Genomic DNA, 20158 nt, shown 5'->3' on the forward strand with positions numbered 1-20158 from the left:
ACAGGATGGAGAGCGCGCGCCGGCGGAGCGCGCGGAGGACCCAGCGCGCACTGAGTGGAGTTTTGGGTTGGGCTAGGGGGTAGCGGTTGAACGGGTGTGTTGATGGGGGGACCTGGAGGTAGAGCCTGGGGACCTGGGGGTAGGGGGAGCGCGAGCAGAAGGGGAGGGGAGAAAAGGGGAGGGGCGCGAGCTGGCGCAGGCCGCCTCCGGGGCGCGTTCCACGGCCGTGCGCGCGCGTCCCTCGCCGCCGCCGCCGCCGCCGCCGCCGCCCGGACAGCCCTGCGGCCGCCCCGCCGGCGGAGCCGGGGCCGGCCTGGTCCTCGGGCGGCTGCTCGGCCGCCGCCACCGCCGTCCTAACGGCTCGAACCCGTAAGTATCCCCTTTCGCTCCCCCTCCCCGCCGCTCGGGCGCAGGGCAGCAGCAGCTGCTCAAATGGAGTGGAAAATGGCCATTGGGCGGCAATGAGTTATAGATTATCTGCTCCACGTTTTGTACTTAGCTGCCTGTAATCTTTTGAGTTTGCCCGAGCCCCTTGCTGGAAAAATCAGGAGGGAGAGATTTGTCCTTTGCCGCTGTACACGCTAGTATGTTTATATGATTAGCCCAACTGGCGGGGAGGGCGGATTTGGGGGAAGGAGGAGGAGGAGGAGGCTGGAGGTGACTCCAGTTCAGACCTCGCGGAGAGTCTGTGTCAGGACTTCGCATTCCCCCGTCTCTCCCTCTCTGCCTCTCTCTCCCTCTCGCTCCCTCTCACTCTCTCTCCGCTCACACACACGCAGAGGTGCTGGAGCGAAATCGGGAGCTTACCAGAGAATTCCTTGGGATTGTCGGGGGCATCTCCCCTCAGTTGCTGTGCGTGGCGTGGCTCCTCCTGGCTCCTCCTTGCTTCCCCGAGCCCGAGTCTGCGCCGCCAGTTTTGCTTGGGGCAGTGGCCACCGCTCAGCCCCGGCCGGGAGATACGAAATGTGAGGAGGGGTCGCCGCCGCCTCCCCCCACAGGCCGCAGGTCGGCGCGAGGGATGCCAGTTCGGCCGGGCATTCTGGGGGCTGAGGGGCCTCGCCTGACAAACTGAGTTGGCCTCGCGCCGCCGGCGCCCGCCCGCCCGCCGCTTCGAAGGAACTCCCAAATCTGCGCACCTCTGTCAGGCTTTTGCCTCCACCACCCCTTTCGCTTTGATTCCCGATTTTTTTTTTCCTAAGGGAGCGTGCGGTCTGGAGGTGTGTGCGTGTGTGTGAAAGACCTCTCTCGAAGAGCGGCGTATGGGAAACTGCGGGAAAATGTTGACTTAACCCCAGGAGCCGCCCGGCGCTGGCTGCTCGGCTGGAGGCGGCGGCGGCCGAGCAGGAGGACGCGCCGAGCCGCGGCGCAGTGTCCGGCCCGGGAGCCGCGGCGTTGCCTCCCGCGCGGACTCGGCGGCTGACGACCCGCTAGCGGCCGGCCTCGGCCCTCTCCGGCCGGGGTCGCCGCTGCCCTCCGCGCCTGTTTCCGCGTGGCCCCCGGGCCCGACGACCCTCCCCTGGGGCGCGCTCGCAGACGGAGGTAAGAGCCGCAGGAGCGAACAATGTGCCTCTGTGCCTGGCTTCGGAGACCTGTTTGCTTTGCGCCTCGGGTCCGGGGGTGGATGCCGGAGGCAGAGGGAGCCGCGGGTTAGTGGGACTCGGCTGTTTGTTTATGTTCGTCCGGGCCAGGGGGAGACCCGCGCTTGCTCGGGCCGCTCGCTCCCTGCCCCCCAACCTCCTCTCGGAAATCGATCCGTCGAACTCTAAGTCCGGTCTAGCCGGCTTCTCCTTTTCTCGTGGAACGTTCTTCAGGCATCAGTCTAGTTGTTGGGGGCGCTGGCAAGGGGGGTTAGGATGCGGCTCCGGTAGCCATGCATTTTTAAATTTCATAAAAGCCTGGGATCGGAAGGTTCCGCCGCCCGTCCTTTCACTGGTGGGCTGGGGAGGGAGGACTGTGAAGCGCGCCCTCGACCGGGCTTATTTGCTCCGGGTGCTGGGGCCTGGGGCCAAGCCAGTGTCCCGCTCGCCTGCCCTCCTGTCCCGGGCTGTAAGTGCAGCCGGGACGCTGAGCGGCTGGAGCGAGTTCGGGGGAAGTGGACGGTGGGGCAGGGCTTGGACGAGTTTTTACGGGTTGCTGTTTCTTCTCTTCGGTAGTTAGGTGGTGTGGAGAGGCGAGGATGACAGCAAAGCGCAGCCAGATGTGGTCGGGCCGCCGCCGGGGCTTTCTACGATTGGGAGCGGCTGGGCTGCTGCCGCCAGGGCGGCCTCGTGGGGCGGGAGGGTGCAGGGGCCGGGGGCCCGGCGGGCCACGGGGAGGGCAGAGAGCCTCCCGGACCCGCAGTGAGAGGGCAGCAGCGGGCCGCGTTGGGCCTGCGGGAGAAGTTACGGGGTGTATGCTGCTGGAGTGGCTGTGGGGCAGGGAGCCTCGGGAGCCTGGTTTGTAGAATGGGGGTGCCATTGGGGAGTGGCAGCTAGAGAAAGGCGTGGGAGGAGCGCGAGGGAAGGGGAGACCCCCTCGCTGTCCGAGCGTGGGCTCCTTGATTGCCTGGGGCGACCCTCAGGCAGAGGGGAGGGCGAGCCAAACCATGGAAGCGCCCCAGCAGTGTGGAGGCGCGCCTGCGAGACTTCTGCGCTTGGGACCCGTAAAGTTTGTTCCTTTAGCCAAACTGTGGGGTTGGGGTGAGGAGAAATCGCTGGAAGCTTCACTTAATGCTAAAGTGTTGCGGAGTGGAGGCTTTTTTTTTCCCCCCTCTGAAATCCTCTGTTCACTCTGCTCTCAAAGTATAGTTGGAGGGACGAGTCCTGCGGTATCTATCATAGCCTTTCTCTTTTTAGGGACTCCTCCCCCTCATCTTTTTTCCCTCTCCCCGCCCCCCATTCCGTTCTTCCTGATACAAACTGTTGTCTCAGATTCAGACCGAGGAAATGTTTTCCTCCTGTTTCTTGAAAGGTGTCAGGCTGCTTAGCAGCTTCTCCCAGGCAGCCTGGGAGCGTCTGAGCCGCAGCTACCAACCATATGGTTCCCGTTACAAAGGCCAGGTTCTAAGGCGCTCTCTTCCCCACCCCGCCCTCAATTCTGTGATTTTATTCTGCATTCTCTCAGTACGTGCACTTCTCTTCCCCTTTCCAGAGGCACAGATTTAACGGACGTGGTTGATTCATTCATTTCCCTGTCACTATGTCTGGAACGGGTCCCACCGAGTTTGCTCTTTGCTCAACGAAGTTGCACAACTAAGAAAGTCACATCCTTTGGTAAATAATTACCTGTTGGGATGTCTCTTGCTAAGTTAGGTTTGATCTTGGGCAAACCTTAGAAGATAGCAATGTGCATCCATAGCAGAAAAGTAGAATAGTTTTGGTACTCATCTGTGGCAACATTCCAACTTGTGATGGGACTGTTTTGACCTAAGTAAGGGTACTTTGTAACTTTAAATTTTGTATCTTTGTAATGCTTGAGAAACCCTTTAAAAGAAAATTTACTTCTGTCCAGGTGTGTTATGGGACTTTTTGTTGTCTCTCCCTCCACCCTTCCGTAAATTTATGCATAATAGAAAGAATACTACAGAACAAATGTTCTGTTGTTTAGTTTCTTCAGACATTCTGATTCTCTCCTTTTGTTGTTTGCCTCTAAAAGAGGTGCCATTTCACATCATTCTGCACAAATTGTTTGAATTAATGCAAGTGTGAATTCTTACCGTTTGAAGGGGACTATTAGCATATCAAAGGTTTCTTAGCTTTAGCTCAATTGAGAAAACTTCAGCCCGTCTTCCTTCTGCTTCCAAGTGGAGGCCCAAAGGGCAATGAGAATTGTAAAGGGTGAAAATAGGGAGGTGGATTCAGGCTGTGTTTCTGAACTTTTACTGTTTTGTAATTATGTGAGCCAAAAACATTGTCTATTGCTGTGGAGCCCTTGCAAATGGCAAGACAATTATTTTCTATTGAAAAATGGTTTGTTCCTAGAAAAAGAGTGACCTTTTGTTTTATGATAGTCACTGTTGCCTGTCTTTTGGGGTCCCTTCAGTGTAAGAGAGTGAGAAAGCCTTTCCTTCTAACTTAATGCTTTTTTAGAAACTACACTGTTTTATTAGTAAAATTAAAAGGGGATTTAATTAGTTTTTAATTACTCTCTAAAACAATAGAAATTTTGTGATTAAAAGACTCATTTGTACACGTAGGAAACCGCTTTTTTATGTGCTAAATTAATAAGGAAAAAGTCAGTGGAAGATGTTGAAAATTAAAACCTCAAATGAACTTGACACAACTTCTGTTGCAAATAGAAGCTTGGAAAAGTTTTTTTAAAGTGAAGATTCAATTTTTTGTGAATTCTACTTAAATAGTGGTAATTCTGTTTAAATATTGTTTTGTTTCATAATTTTTGTATCTTGTCAAACAGTAAACTCTAATATTCAGTTGGTTTATTTTAAAAACTGTAGTTTATTTGTTTTTGTATTTTTATGTTTACAGAGAGATATGTTCTCTGAATTTCTTTTAACAACTCAATATCCATGAATGAAAAAAACAAGAACAAGTGCTTGGGTCATTTTAGTTAGTTATCAAGTGCAGATGGGCCAAGGGGGAACTTTTATCTTCAATTTCTTGGGAAGAAGTAGTTTTATTTATTTGACTTAAGAATTTACAAAACTTAGTTAAGATGGAAATGAATTTCAGGGGAGGTTTTTTGGGAGATATAAGCTCATACTTTTTATAGTTTTACCTTAGTTGGTTGGTTGCTTTTGAATATGAATGATAACCTTTCATTTACTAATGTTCAAACTCCTTGCTTTTATTTTAACAGTGAAAATGAATTCCAATATAACAATTTCAGAGGGGAAAAACTATCATTAATTGCCTAGCATTTTTAGCTTCAGTGTAATAGGATGATACTTTTTCTTTGGATTACAATTAGGTTTTTTTTTTGCCATTAAGATTGTGTATCATTATATCATTACCCTGAAATTATTTTATGGTAGTTTATCTGATGCCTTCACTTGTCTAGGAAGTACTTTAGTGGTAAAAAAAAAGCCACATTGATGTAATTGCTATTATTGCACTTAAGTTGCTGTTAACTAGTCTGCTTTGAATACAGTGTTATAAAGAAAACATTATCCTTTAGAGCTATTAGTGATAATCTAAAAATTGTCTTGAAAACATTGCTCTTCATTTTATATGAGGGTGATCTTGAATTCAGCAAATCTCTAAAGGTGTAAAATGTAGTGAAAAGATTTTTCAACATTTAGATGACAAAATTGGACTACTTAGGGAAAAATTAATGTGTTGAAGAAGCACTTCAGCTGCCATTTTCAATCACTGGGTTACTATGTGTTGGCAACAGAAAACGAATATAGAAATGGAGATAGCTCTGGGAGCAGGTAGTTGGGGAAATCAGAATATTGAATCATGTGGGGTAGAACAAACCAATTACTTCAAGTTTTGACTTGAGAATTTCCAATAAGTATAATTTTTTCCAGGCTTTTGCCTCTCTGCTTTATTAATGGACTAACATCAAAGCAGTCAACAAAACTTCCAAATGTTATAAAAACCAATGTAAATATGCAGATCTCACATGCAGTAATACAAGTCTCAATTTAAGACAAACAGTTGAGGTTTTTATTGCTGCAATTTTCACAATCAGCAGAAACATTAACACCAGGCTTCTGGGTGTTTCCTTTTTTGAAATGAGCTGGAAGAGAGCTTTAAAACTAAGGTTTACTTAGGGTTAATCTTTATTTGATCATTATTGAAGCTTTCTGTGTTTCATTAAATTTAAAATAGCGTTTTAGTATCTTAATATAAGAATATGTGAATTGAGATTGAGATGTCATGAAGGTCAAGAGGTAACTAGAAATCTACAAACCATAGTAATAAAATGTTATTGCTTTATTTTCTATCAAAATATTTATTTGACCTCACTTTTGTGAATAAATAATTGAAATAACACTCAGTTTATTGACAGGTGTAGGTGGAATGAAGAGAGCATTACAATGTATTCTAAGATGTAGGTTAAACATACTTGTACCTACCTAAGAGAAATCTGTTTTCATTTTAACGAGAATCCATACCACTTGCCCAATGCTGACATTTAAGAACATAGATGAGGGTTACTTAGATTAGGAATGGAAGATAGCTTTGGAAATGGAGGAATTTAGTTTCACATAAGATGCTATTTTTACAAAACTTTCTTCAAAGACTAGCACTTTTGCCTCTTACTGTTTGACCGTATCTGATTTTGAGTCTTGAAGGGAGAGATGCACATTTGACGTCTGTCTGCTTTTCTGCAGAAAAGATTTATGTAAAAAATAAGTGCAATTATTTTCAAGGTAATATATTTTGCAAATAAAATGCATCATTACAAAAAATGGTTCCTCAAGATTATTTGCAAAAACGCCTAGCTAAAAATGATGCAAATTGATAGATTTCGATAAAGCATTAAAAATAGCAAGTTTAGCTACTAGACCTGAAAAGGAGTTGAAGTTCTGTGAATGTGTTGGTCATATCAGTTCCTATGGGTTAAATATTAGTTAATGTAACCTAAATGGATAACTTTTGTTGCTGTTTTTTTAACGAAGATTAAAACATTTCTATTTCCAAGGTAGATTAAAATCATAGGCTAGTTTTCTTTTGTCTTACATAAGACTAATTATTCTATAGCCCCACCCAAATATTCATCTCTTCAAATAATCCTTGATTGAAAGGTGAAAGGTTGAAAAGTATTTAATCACTCAGATTATTGTAATTAGGCTTGATGCTATCACAAAAATAAATTGAGACTATTCTCTAAAATCTTTTTGCTACTTAAGATGCTCTCAAAGATTGGCCAGGTAGTGATCATATTTTTTAATACTTTAAGAAAAAGCTTAAGGAAATAGTTTCTTTAACACAGAGATGAATAGTTGATTACTGGAATTAGGGAATTATAATCCTTGACCTAATATGAGAACTTCTAAAGGAGTAACAAGGGTCTGTCAACTCTAAATTTTACTCAGGACTTTAATCTGGTATTTTGAGTTTAGTATATAGATTTTGTTAAGCATGTTAAGTATGGAAAATTTCTTAATGTTTTGATTGTTTCAATGTAAGCTTTTTTTTCTTTTGTGAGTCACAGTGTCATGAGAAAAGGGAGATCCTAATAAAAAATATTAAAATTTTCTTTCCTGAGATCATATATCTGCTGCACTAAGTAGGCAATAATTTATAGATACTTTTTGAAATATTCTTATCCAACACTTTTTTAAAAGCTTATTTTATTTTATTTTTTATAAAAAATCTCTTATATTTGACAAATAAACATTATCTAAAAGAAAAAAAAATGTAGATTAAGGGAACCAAGCGCTTAATACCTGCAAGTAAAGTGCAGCTTATAGCAATGTACTATTGATTGCTTCAGAAGCAGAAAGCAAGTTTAAATACAATTTGTTTCACTACAACGAAAATGCAGTTTTATGAAGTAATATAGTTTGTCTTCACAGATGATTTTATGCATTGTCTGGTAGTAAGTAAAATCTCATCGCACTTACATAAATTTGTTCAATTACTAGAATGACTGAAAGTAAAAAAATCAACTTAGGTTGAAAAACAGCAGAAATTAGATTACCTTGGTTTATAGGAACTTGCCAGTAGTGTCTACATTGCTTGATAATATGAAAAGTTACCATGTTCACAGTGTAAGGATATTGGCACCTGTTTTAATGTGCATACTTTTGTTTTCTTGGTGACTTGTTAGATGAAGAGTTTTTTCTTTCTGCTTTTCATTTTTGTTTTGTTTTTATGAAAGCTATTGCATGACATACAGGAAACTATTTCCACTGGCATATTCTCATTTAATTTGGAGGTTTGTTTTTAAGTAGTTGCTTTTCCATATTCTTTGGATTTATAATCAGTTGATATTTTAGATTAGTGAAATATCAAATGTAATTTTAAGAATCAAAAGAAACCTACTCCATTATAAGATATAAATAGGTTATCAGCAATGAAAATACATTTTGGCAATTCTTATTACTGACTCTAGAATTACATTGAATTCTAAATACCAAATTCTTGTAGCGATAAAGTAGCATGGGATTCATCGTAGCAGATAGCTGGGCACCTGTTTTATTACCACCTTGATTAATTCTGACACCCTGATTTACCGAAGTGCAGGAACAAGCACAACCGCTACTCAAAGCCACCCGGCTGTTTTTAGGTCATGAAGTCAACTTCCTGGAATTTCTAGGGAAAATAGTTGGAAGGGGAGGACAAATGTCACTTTAAATAGAGATGTTTAAATCAGATTTCTGCCTGAGGGTAAAATTTAGGTCTGTTTTAGCCCGGATGTAATGTCTCCCTCTACAGAGCACAGCATTAATCACGACCTGACAAGAAAACGTATGCTGAGCAAAACGGGGCCCCTGTTGGTTTTGTCATTGATTTTTTCCAATCTGTGAGGAGTACATTATAATCATTACAATTCAAACACAGGGATTACACCTTAATCTTTGAATTTCAGTGTTGAAATTAGTTATCTTAAAAGAAGCCTATTTAAGACTGAAAAGTCTTTGGGGGACTTTTTTTGGGGTAGATTTAATACTTTAATAAAACCAGAAATATATGGTTAAAAATTGGGTAGGTTAAGCAGATGTTAACTTCCTGAAATATGTGACCAAGTCTTAATGCTGTTTTAAAACGTGTTAAGTAACATTTCCCTTTTTTAAAAAAATCTGATAGAAAAAAAGAAATGGAGATAAAAATGAAGTATTAGTTCTTGGCTATAAGAGATGGGAGAAGTTGAAAAGATGGTTAACTTTAGACTTAGCATCAATTCAAACACATGTTAATTTGTTAGAACAAAACTAGATACAACCCTGTCTTTTTTTCTGGATGAATAACAAAAATCTTCAGCCATCATACTAGCGAAGAAGAATGCACCACGAGATTCCTAATAAAAATGGGCTTAATTTTGCTATTTTCAATTATTAGGTAATACTCATTAACCCGTTTCTTGGCCACACATATGTACATACATAAACACACAATTTATATTCTGTTCTTTTGTATATATCAATACTTGTTAGTTATTGGCTAAAAATTAGGAAGTTTAAAATGTAAAATACGTATGATTAAGGTATCTCTTTTAAAACTGATTTTGAAAATGGTATGACATGAATATCTGTTTTGCTGTCAGGTATATCTCCTGCATGTGGACTGAGAAATGCTTCTACTATCCATACTTTGCCTCCTTTTGTAGGTATTTTTACATCAGTCCACACCTCAAACTAGTTATTGCTCTGGATTTAGATGACAGAATAATCTAACCTCAATTACTGTCAAAAATGGCACTTGACTGCTGGGGTGGGTTAGGTGACCTTGTTTTGACTAATGCTTTCTCTTGAAGATGATAGTAAATGGTGTCTATTTATAGAGCGAACAAGAGAGAATTCTGTTTTCTCCATGAAGTAAGTTCTAATTCTATTCATTTATTCTTAACGTTCTAAGTACTATGACAGTAGTTCTCCATATAATGGGCAAACCATTACAAGATTTTAGATAAAATTTTTAGTTGATACAGTATTTCTGTTTTATGCAGACCACATTTACTTAACAGTTTTCAACTTCAATTTACATAAAAAATCATATTGAAAATGAATTTCCCTGTGTCTTTACTTTGAAGCAAAGTATTTCTATGTGGAATTATTATTTGTTTGTTAAACTGGTACCATCTGTATGGAAATTTTATTCCTCTGCATTAAAAGCCTACCATTTTATAGTGTTTGCTACTGTGGTTATTGATTAGAAATTACAGAACACATTTGTTACGTACCATTTTCTCCACTCATCTTTGTGTTCTTAATGTCAGGATACTTATGGTGTATTTTAGTTCTTACAATTCCTGACTTTCCTATGGTTAAAATCTAAGACATTTTCGGAAACATTAATTTTGATAATATTGTATGCTTATGTGTTTTTGTCCTAGTAATTGTGCATATGTTTTTAGTTTGATGAAGGCTTGATGTGTTAAATGACAGAAGATATACTGAAGATTCATGAACTGAAAATAATATATCTTGCCATTATTAAAGAGATGAGCATAATTCTAAAACACTTCACTTTGCCTCATATGCATCAACAAATAAAAATTACACAAAAATTATAATGTCCTGGACATGTTCACTTTTACTAAGAACCTTTAACTTTTTTGTGCTTTTCAGAGTTGTGTCTGTCACCAAGAAGATAATGTTTGAATATTAGGTGCTTCCTCTTGATAGTTCAATAGATGAACAATAGGAGTGTTCTCCCACTTTGCTTTTTCTGCTGCAAGTGCTGTGATACCCATAGCTTGCACGGAAATGACTTTTCATATTGTTACAGGTTTTAAACTAGATCTACAACCTGAATATCTTAAAAATATACATGAAACAAAATTTGATTACTTTTTCTTAAGCAGAAAACCTCACAAAAAACACTGCTAATTTGCTGTTGCTGTTCCTCTTACCTCATTTGTTTCATTGGGAAAAGATGTAACTGATACCTCAATATTGATATTTCTGTATGTTTTAGCATATCTTATAATTTTCATTTGTTCAATAAGAACCTTAGTTTTAAAAAGTTCACTTTTGATAAGCCTGTCAGTTCATTTTTAAGTAAGTCAAACTGGCTGTGCCTCAGATTTCTAGTCAGTATTTACATGTTATGAAGGTGGTGTATGTATGTTGGAATGGAGACATTTTGAGGGAGAGGGGCATCAGCATTCTGCAGTAACACATTTTATATAACACATTGTCCCCGAGACTTAGAAATTGTTCTTAATTTTCTGATTTTTGCTCCTTTGGCAGAGATACGTCACATCATATCTCTGTATACTTGTGGAAAGGAATATGGCAGAAGAGCACGTTGTGTAAACAGAAATCTAAAACAAATTCTGAAAACATATTTAGAAGGGTAAAGAGCATTTTGCAACCCAGATCCGTTTTTCCTTTTTTTTTTATTGAAATGAAAATAGATTTTTTCATAAATACTCTCCAAGTGTAAATTTTAGAATTATTCAGAATAAGAAGAAAGTAATCACTGCATTCATTTAAAATTGATCCTTTATCTTTGATTTTAAATTGATCCTAAGATGCTACCTTTGTTTGTGTTCAGAAAATGAATCAGATAAATGGGCTGGGCAGCTTTTTTTTTTTGGAGTGCTCTGTCATTTCAGGCTGGTGCTGTGTAAGGGAGGTAATGTTTTCTTTTTCCTTGAAATACACTGTATGAGTAGCTCTTGGGTGACTTTGTGAAAAGTTTATGTATCCTGTCTGCTGAAGTTGCCATCTTAACCAGAATGGAGGGCAAGAATAATCATGTGAAACCACAGATTTTCAAGAGCAATTATTGTAATCAGGTAATTGGTAAGGAAGAGAGAAAAATGCTGGATAGTAGAGTAGTATTTCTATAAAATTGTGACCTCTGCATTTTTACTAAGGCAACTGCCTTCATGTTTCAAATATTTTTGCTAACCCTTGTTATTACCTGCAGAGGGAGCTTTTATATGCAATAAAATAATCAAAGCAGTATAAATTGACAGTTTGCTTTTGAAAGTTATATTTTATTAAAATATTTTTTATTTTTGTTTGAAAAATTGTTCTAAGGAAAGTAAGGCATTTTGAGATTAGCCAAATTATAGTGCAGTTTAATGTACTAAATGCCTTGTGTTTATCATTTCCTTTATTCACAGATTACAAATGTGCCTTTTTGTATTTTTGATTAAAAATAAAGATATCAGATCCATTTTGAGATTACAGTTTTTTATTTATGATTGTCTAAAGCTTAGGGAGAATGACTGCAGAACCCTCTCGTTTAAATGTATAGTAGTTGTTACAGGAGAGATCCCAGCTTTTTAGGTAATTTTCCAGATATGTAACATACTATTAAATGAGCACTAAACATATCACAGTGTATTGTATTCCTCTATATTTAATTAACAGACCAGATTAGATGAGTTGCATATGTGCTTTTCTAAACACAAAAACGATCGCCTTGGCTTAATGACTTTTACTTGCAATAATGGACATTAGTTCAATGACACTAAAACATGGAAACAACTAGTAAGGACCTACTATTACATGATTTAGAGAACTGCTGACCAACTTGGGAAAAAAATGAATGCAGGCAGAATAGATGGTACTTGATTGAAACCTGCCTGAATTCTGTTTATGACTCTGTGCCAGCTGAATTTCTAAGGAATTTTAAGCCAGATACTTTAGAAGTACTTGAGAGTTTTTCATTCGGGTCTTTAGGTAAGCAGGGCAATAAGCTTTTAGGGGCATTTACATCTTTTTTAGTGAGTAGAATTTTTCATATTGCCTGCATACACTTATTTGTGCCAGAAAATTTAAGGATAGGATATTATATTAAATTTTATTAAATCAATTCTAGTCTTTTCATTTTTCCATTTTGGTATAGTAACATTATTTTAGAATTTGCTCGTCGGTTGGTAAAAAATAGAAAGGTTATCCATTATGTATCTTTGGAAAGAGATGTAATAGTTCATTTCTCTTATTTTATCAAGTAATAATGTGACAAAAATATTTATTTTGCATTTTAAAAAGCTTTGTTTCTTAATGAAATTCCTTGTTTTGGATTTATTATTTTAGTAGCTAACGTTTACTAATGTGAAACATCGGATTGTTTCTGTGACAGAATAATCCTCTAAGTAAGGAAACTTGTTTAATAAAGAGATTTATGGTACTGGTATGGGCTTTTTTATAAGTATTATTCTCTCAGCGTGGCCCCGTATTATCTTAACAAATGTGTGCCACATTTACACAGAGCATTTTTGTAATGGGGTAAGAATATTAGCAACAGCAATTGTATTTCAGTAGGATTAAGATGGTATGTTTTACAAAAGTATACAAATGCTTCTTTTCCATAGAATTATGATAGATACCCTTTTCTGCCAAATTTATGTCATTGTCTTAAATAATATGATAAAAAGATATTTCTTATCATAGTTTGTTTTTAATATAATAGGCACTGCAAAGTGGGATCTGATGTTATAGTTCATTACCTTTTTCCCCCCTAATACCACAACCTCCTTCACAGTGAGGTAAGGGTTACTGGAGAATTCATTCCAGGAAAATGGTTATATGAGGCACAGTAACTGTCACAGAGTGCATAACTTCTGTGAGGTTATTGGAAAGGCACAGCTAGGGTAAGTTCTACCTGTTTTGTCTTAAATTTGAAGGTAGATTACTGAGTGATTTTTAAAATAGTGAAATCTGAATCCATTGAAAAGAAATTGTACTGAAAAGTTAATCAGATTAATTGTTCTCATAAAAGTATTATTGGTATTAGAGATGTTTATGACAATGAAATTAATTGGTAACTGATTTTCAGTTTAAAGTAACCATGACCTTGGTAAATTGTCAAAGAAAATTTTATCAAATATTCTTGAATTAATAATAAAAAATATGAATTTATGATAAAACATTCTCTGCTCCTTTGTATATATATTATTTAAGCATAGATGTGTATGTATTAATTGTTCTTGCATCTTTGTGAGCAGACTGGTTTTTAAAATAAACTATTATGAATAGTATGTATTACGAAGAGTAGTCCTCCAAGTGAGAGTATTATGTATTAACAGGATAGAATTGAAATAATATTTTAAATATAAATTTTATAAGGAGTCAAATATTTGAACATGTTAAACATTTTAAATGGAAGTTACCAAAGAATATAGTAAACCCTAAAAAAGATTTGAAAATTTGTATGTGTATATGAAGTCTAGAATGCAAAATTATAAACCTGCATGTTTTAATAACTGTATTGGAAAAAATTATTTTAAGTTGCCCTTATTATTCCCAGGATTTAGAAATTAATATTTTTATTTTAGGAACAAAAATAACAGTGTCTTTTTGCTTGTTGTGTGTTTCAAAGCCATTTCTTTTGCCCATTTAATAGATTTTCTCAAATCGAAATCTAACAGAGATATAAAAATAATACTTTTTATTATCGACACTGTATGCAGGATTTTGTGGTGTTCACATAATGTTGTTAATTCAAAGCTGCACTAAAGAGAAAATGTTAAAATCTTAGAATATAAAATTTGTTATTTTAAAATGAGAATAAATTATAAAATTTCGTACATTTTCTTCAAAAATTTAAACACAATGGCATTACCTTTATATAAAAATAAACACAACATCTAAAGAAATACCTAAAATTCAGAACAAAAATACTCATGCTTTTTACTCAAGGGTTAACATTGTCTCTAATATTTGTGTGTTATACATTTTAATAGGAATATGATTGCTAAAACTATTTTTTTTTGAGATGCATGTTTAAGAAGGGGAAAAACCCATTTGTTAAAATTACTTAATCACTGAGTTTTTATGTCACGGTTTAAAAAATTTATTAATTTTTAGTGCAGTTTAAATCAGATTGTTGATTTAAAAGATACTGTTACTTTGACCAAACTTAAGTCAAAACAGAAAGGTAGTTGTTAATACTCATGTCAGAGGCCTTAACTAAAAAGTCAGCTATGCTCAAGGAAAGGACTTAGTCCAACATTTTACTGTTTGACAGAGCATTGTGCTGTGTTATCTCTTAGTAGTAGTTAGCGGCCCAGAATAGCTTTGGCTAATGCAGAAATACCTGTACTTTTGAAAGTATTTGAATTTCACGTCGAGAAAATCTTTGTTTGATCTCTTTGCTGTATGGGATTCAGATAACAACTGTAACACAGTAGGGTATTCAAGAACACATTCCAAAAGCACTTTTCTATCATTGTGTTCTCTGTAAGAATTCAGGGTTGAGTCTCATCAGAATCCTTATTAGGATTATTAGTGCTTAAAATATTTTATAGAATTATGGTGACAATTTTTACAAATAGGGTGACATAGAATTATAATGAACTTGATAGTCAAACCTAACCTTTACGTATTTTAATACTGTAGTCACTCCCTCATACCTCATGTGTTTTATGTTTTACTAATTTTCTTGTACTGTGTTACTAATAAGTCCTCTGACATTACCTAAGTCTTCTGACATTTCAGCCTGGAAACTTGTCATTGGTTTCTTAAAATTAGAATAGATTTAAAACAATGATTATTTAGTTAATATTACATGATTGAAACATCCGATAATGAAGCTGAGTATCTTAGAATTCACATTTTCTGGAGTTGCATTTCTCAAAAACAAAGTGGATTGGTTTTTAATAAGTTTAAGAGTATTTCTAAAAATAAAATGAGGTAGTAAGAATGAGCTCTTAGAACAATACTAAATTGAATAGCTTGTAGTGCAAGCATCACTTAAGTATTTTTAGAATATTGAGAATCTTGTAGATTACATACACTAATGGCCTCATTCTCCTTATTGCTTGTTAATTCTGTGAAAATCAGGAGGAGCATATCAAGGTTGCAGTTAATTCACCACAATGTTAACATTTAATGGAAAATAAACGAAAATATAGCTTTCATTTGTTATTTTATTCAAGTCGATTTTGCCTGTTTATGAAGAATAAATCACCATAAACTCTTATGTATGTTTAAAATTGATGTTATCAGATGTTTATAGAATTGATGATATTACTAGACATTTTTGTACTGTTCTTAAGAATACCTTTCAGTATTTTGTATGTTGCTTTAATACTTTTAATATTTCCTTTTATAGAATGTTTTCTTCAGATGTTTTAATAGTTTGATATTATTCATTTCTGAATTGATGGTTGAGGGCCCTTTTCTTTTTTAAAGAGCATTTTTCACTACTTGCCATGTAAACTGCTATTTGATCTCCTAAAGTGAACCAGGATATAAATTTAGTAATTAGTATCAATGTATGGGTTTTTTATTTAAGGTGGAATTATTATATGGTGATGTTCTTTGGAGTGCTTTCATCTGACTTAATGTATATTTAAGCCTTCCATAGTTAAAAAGATATTTACAGTACCTTCATGTTTGGCATTAGTCAACACTTTCCAGTTTCTTTTAATGTTTTGTCTGATTATCATTTATTATAACCTATGAATGATCTTTTTATGCTTGCCTACTTTTATTCAACCTACAAAATAAAACTTTATTGCATGTACTTTATTGAGTACTTAATAAGCTTCAGTATTCAGTATTGCCAAGCACTTATTAAAGCTTCAACATTTTCTTTATTTCGTTAATAGTATCTTATGAATGTTGAATTATTAGTTTTTTGGGGGGTACAAGCGCAGACGTTTTACATGCATGTACTTTATAGTAGTGTACCCGTTATCCAAATAATGAACGTTATACCCACTAAGTAATTTTCAGCGCTCACACTTCTCCCACTCTCCTACCTTTTGTAGTCTCCAGTGTCTGTTTTTCTATTCTGTATGTCTAAGTATTTTTCATCATTGTAGCATACAATCAAAAATGGGTAAAATTTAAGTGTCAGATTCCTGGTTAAAATTTTTTGAAATGATGGCATAGAAACAGCTTTAAAGGTAGGCCTTCCATCCCATTTTTTGGGGGTAAGATTTATGAGTAGATTGAAAAACATAAAAATTCGGTGGAAATCAGAAGCTAAGTCTTATCTTTAGTAGTGAACTTCCTTTCTATTTTATTCTATTTTATTCCTCTCAATAAGATTTGAGTTTTATTGAGTCTTCATTAGCACAAAAGATCATGATTATCGTCTAGACCAGTGCAGCTTTTGGTTAATATATGTAAATAATACAATTTTTTAAAAAAATTTAAAATTGTTCTTAATTCTAAGTATAAAAATCAGAAATCTGTCTTGGTCTTTAAAAACAGTACAAATATCTAATGATGTATTTGATTGTTTAGCTGAAAGGCAGATGTTTCAGTCTTTGGAATTCAAAGACTATATTCGTCTAATATTCCTTAAACCAACATTTTATTTGTAGGGTATAATAAAAATCATAAAGTTAAATTTGAATGAGTAAAATCTTGATTTGTGACAGCCTTGTTACTATTCTGTGTTGTGCATTTATAGTTTTCCCAAGGCCACAAGATACTACGGAGCCAGAATGATTCAATTTTTACCATTATCTACCTCTCACTCCCAGTTTATTACTTTATTGAGATGCACAACACTAGGGAATTCTTGCTATGTGAATGATTTCTTTTGGCCAGGTGCGGTGTCTCACGCTTATAATCCCTGCACTTTAGAGGATGAAGTGGTAGGATAACTTGAGGCCAGCAGTTCGAGATCAGCCTGGGCAACATAGCAAGACCCGTTTCTACCAGAAATTAAAAAAAAAAAAAAAAAACAAGCCAGTGGGGTAGTGCGCACCTATGGTCCTAGCCACTCAGGAGGCTGAAGTGGGAGGATTGCTTGAGCCGAGGAGTACCAGGCTGCATTGAGCTATAATCTTGCTACTACACTCCAGCCTGGGCAACAGACCTCTAAGAAAAAAAAAAAAAATCCTCTTGAGAGTCCTATTAAAATAAAAATCACAATCAAATTATCTTTTGAAAAATCAGGTATTTCATATGTGGGTATAATCTCTTGAAGTATGTTATACTTTTGTAGTTCAGAGCAGCTATTTCCTTTTCTTACAGGTAAGGGCTTGTATTTACTTTAATAATTCACAGCATTTATAATGACTTGGATTTTACACTCAAGATGTTATTCTTGGTTTCCTACAATGCCACAGAGGTTATTGTGGCAGCACGTGTGGTTTTAAAAATTTGACAGAACTTACTGGTACTGAGTTTGCCAAAATTACCAGACCAAAAATAATGCATTTGCTTGCATTGGTCTTAAAGGCTGTATTTTGAGATGTTGATTGTATTTTATCCTTTCCAAGAATGATCCTACTTATAAGCATATTACGTCTATCTTACCATTACTTCTGGGCTTAATTCTATTAATTTTGTTTAGATCGACAGCCGTTTATTAAGGCCATGCCAGGAAAACTGTACTGTTATGTAAGGACTGTGCTCACTAGGTTCACTAGGTTGTGAAATATTTGCAGAAATAATTCTTATAAAAGTCATACTGTGATATCGTGCCAAAATGAAGTGCAGAGAAAAGGTTGTAAAAATATAGGGTAGGTAGAGTAAATTCAAAATGAGTGGTATGGAAAGAGAGACCCCATTTATTTAGAACTGAAGGCAGAGGAGGATTGTAGGATATAGTCTTTTTTGAGGAGGAGAAAAGTTCTGAGGTAAAGGTACAGGAAAGGTAAAAATATAGTGCCTTGGGGAAATGTGAAGTGCACAGAAAGTAGGAGATGAAACAGGTATGTTAGTTTGGGACGTGATGATAAACAGCCTGCTCTTTTAAGATTCTCTTGTAGGCCATAAAATGTTGTTGATATTTTCAATTGAGAACATGTTATACTTATTTGGTAGCATTCAAGGTCGTGTATCCAATGAACTGGAGTGGAGAACTAATGAAAGAAATAGGAACCTAATTAGAAGGGGTGGACGACAGTCCTTGGTGAGAGGCAATGGCAGTAGATAGATATGATAAGTTTTGTAATGGTGGGTTAGAATTTGGCATTTGATTGAATGTGAGGTAGAGGAGGAGCGAAGAATCAAAGCCCAGAACCAAAGCCCAGAACCAAGGTTCTAGCCAAATCTTTCGTGTATTCCATTAGCCTGCTTTAGAGGAAGGGAGAAGGAATGAGCCCATTTCTGATGATACTTTGAGATGCATGCGTTAAAAGTCCAAAGAGGACCAGCTGCTGAGAAAGTTGCTGCTTTAAGTTGGTATGTATATTTTTAAATGTGGTATTTGTAAAAAACATATTTTTTGTTCCTTTTAAATGTTTTTAAATGTTTTCGAGTGTATACCTGCAAATGTTTAAGTGATACTAATTTTTTTAAATACTCACATAAAGTGAAAATTTTTGTTACGTGATGTTCAGGCTAAATGATGTAGGTTTTTATTTGTATTTTGGATGAGATTTCTGCTAGGTAATCAAGACTGTGTAAAAGTCAGCTGTTGTAATCTGTTTAGAAATCTTTATTTTGCTAAAGAATAGTTTTGTGATTATTAGACCTGTTGAGATATTCTTCATTGTTCAGGGCCGTTTTAGTAACATTCTTAACAGCTCTTTAAACAAGTAATTTGATATTCTTTGGTTTCCTTAGATACCAGCCTGCCCCTTTTCAGAAAGCTTAGGGATGTCTATGTCCTCGAAGATTAAAAAAATTCATTGCAATTTATCTTTACTGCAGCTTTCTCTTTTGTTACCATGAACTTCTAATATTATATATTTATTTTATTGGTACGTGGGGAAATTTCCCTGTTTCGCCTTGTTCTTTAAAAGAGTAACAATCATTTCCTCAATAGCTTTTCAGCTCTTCATACCCAGCAATAGTTCTTAGATTTTATAGCTGTTTCTTTGTATCATGTTAATTATGGGTGACAAGCCTGAACAACAACCCAAAGCATCTATCAGCACCAGTGTGTCAGTGATTTTAACTCAAGAGTAGACTCTCAGTGTATTTTTTGAATAAATGGTTATCGATGATAATGGAGATCACAATAAATTGTGCTGGAACCTAACCAGTTATAGATTCCTTGCATGGATATAAGAATGATAAAAGTTACAATTAAAGTGTTACAATACTGAGTTGTCTGTCCTAATCTGAAAGTATTCTTGCTTCCATATAATAGAGAAAATTTTTGTGATGCAGTTACAGTGCTTAATAAAGCTTCATGCATGGAAAGCTCTCAGTAAATGCTTATTGTTATCATTATTGGTGTAAACTAAATCTGAATATTAGTTCATATTTAAGTGGCCCATGTCTTTTGGTATCCATTTTCCCTCTTCAGATTTTTTTTTCTCTCATTTTTTTGGGGGAAGACTCTCTTCTTTTTTTCACTGCTGCTCAAAATTTTCTATTTTTTAAATTACAGAATTTTCTATTATTGTTGCTACCTTCCTTAGATGATAAATCAGTGGCTGAGCTGACTGGTTTTTATCAACATTGATGTTGTGATATTGGAAACAGAAAGTGTTGATGCTGTCCTGTCTGAAAAATAAATAAATAAATAAAAACTCTTTGCTTACACTTTCACTGGGCAATTATGTAAAAAAGATCAGTAGTTTTTCCTTGTTTTACTTTTATAATCTGCCTCGTGAAATAACCACACAGAAAACATAGAAATAAGAATCTTTTTTGTAGTTCTCTGTGGTTTATAATCCCTGCCCCCAAATCATCCCAAGCATTAGGATCCGCCCATGTATTAACAGCTTT

General features: G+C 36.7%; 1 protein-coding gene across 12 annotated transcripts in view; it reads left to right on the forward strand.

The window, feature by feature from the left end:
• Positions 1–222: 222 nt before the first annotated feature.
• Positions 223–20158, forward strand: part of ADGRL2 (adhesion G protein-coupled receptor L2) — a 196318-nt gene continuing 176382 nt past the window's right edge. For 6 of the 12 annotated variants that reach the window (XR_004440647.1, XM_033225405.1, XM_033225400.1 and 3 more), the window contains exon 1: positions 672–1539. The gene's annotated coding sequence lies outside the window, so the exon portion shown is untranslated. Of the gene's footprint in view, positions 370–671; positions 1540–20158 lie in introns of those variants that run through there. The other 6 variants (XM_033225399.1, XM_033225398.1, XM_033225395.1 and 3 more) reach the window with 3 other exon arrangements.

The sequence above is a fragment of the Trachypithecus francoisi genome, unplaced genomic scaffold, assembly GCF_009764315.1.
Source record: "Trachypithecus francoisi isolate TF-2019V2 unplaced genomic scaffold, Tfra_2.0 Lachesis_group12, whole genome shotgun sequence".
In the NCBI taxonomy this organism is placed as follows: Eukaryota; Metazoa; Chordata; class Mammalia; order Primates; family Cercopithecidae; genus Trachypithecus; species Trachypithecus francoisi.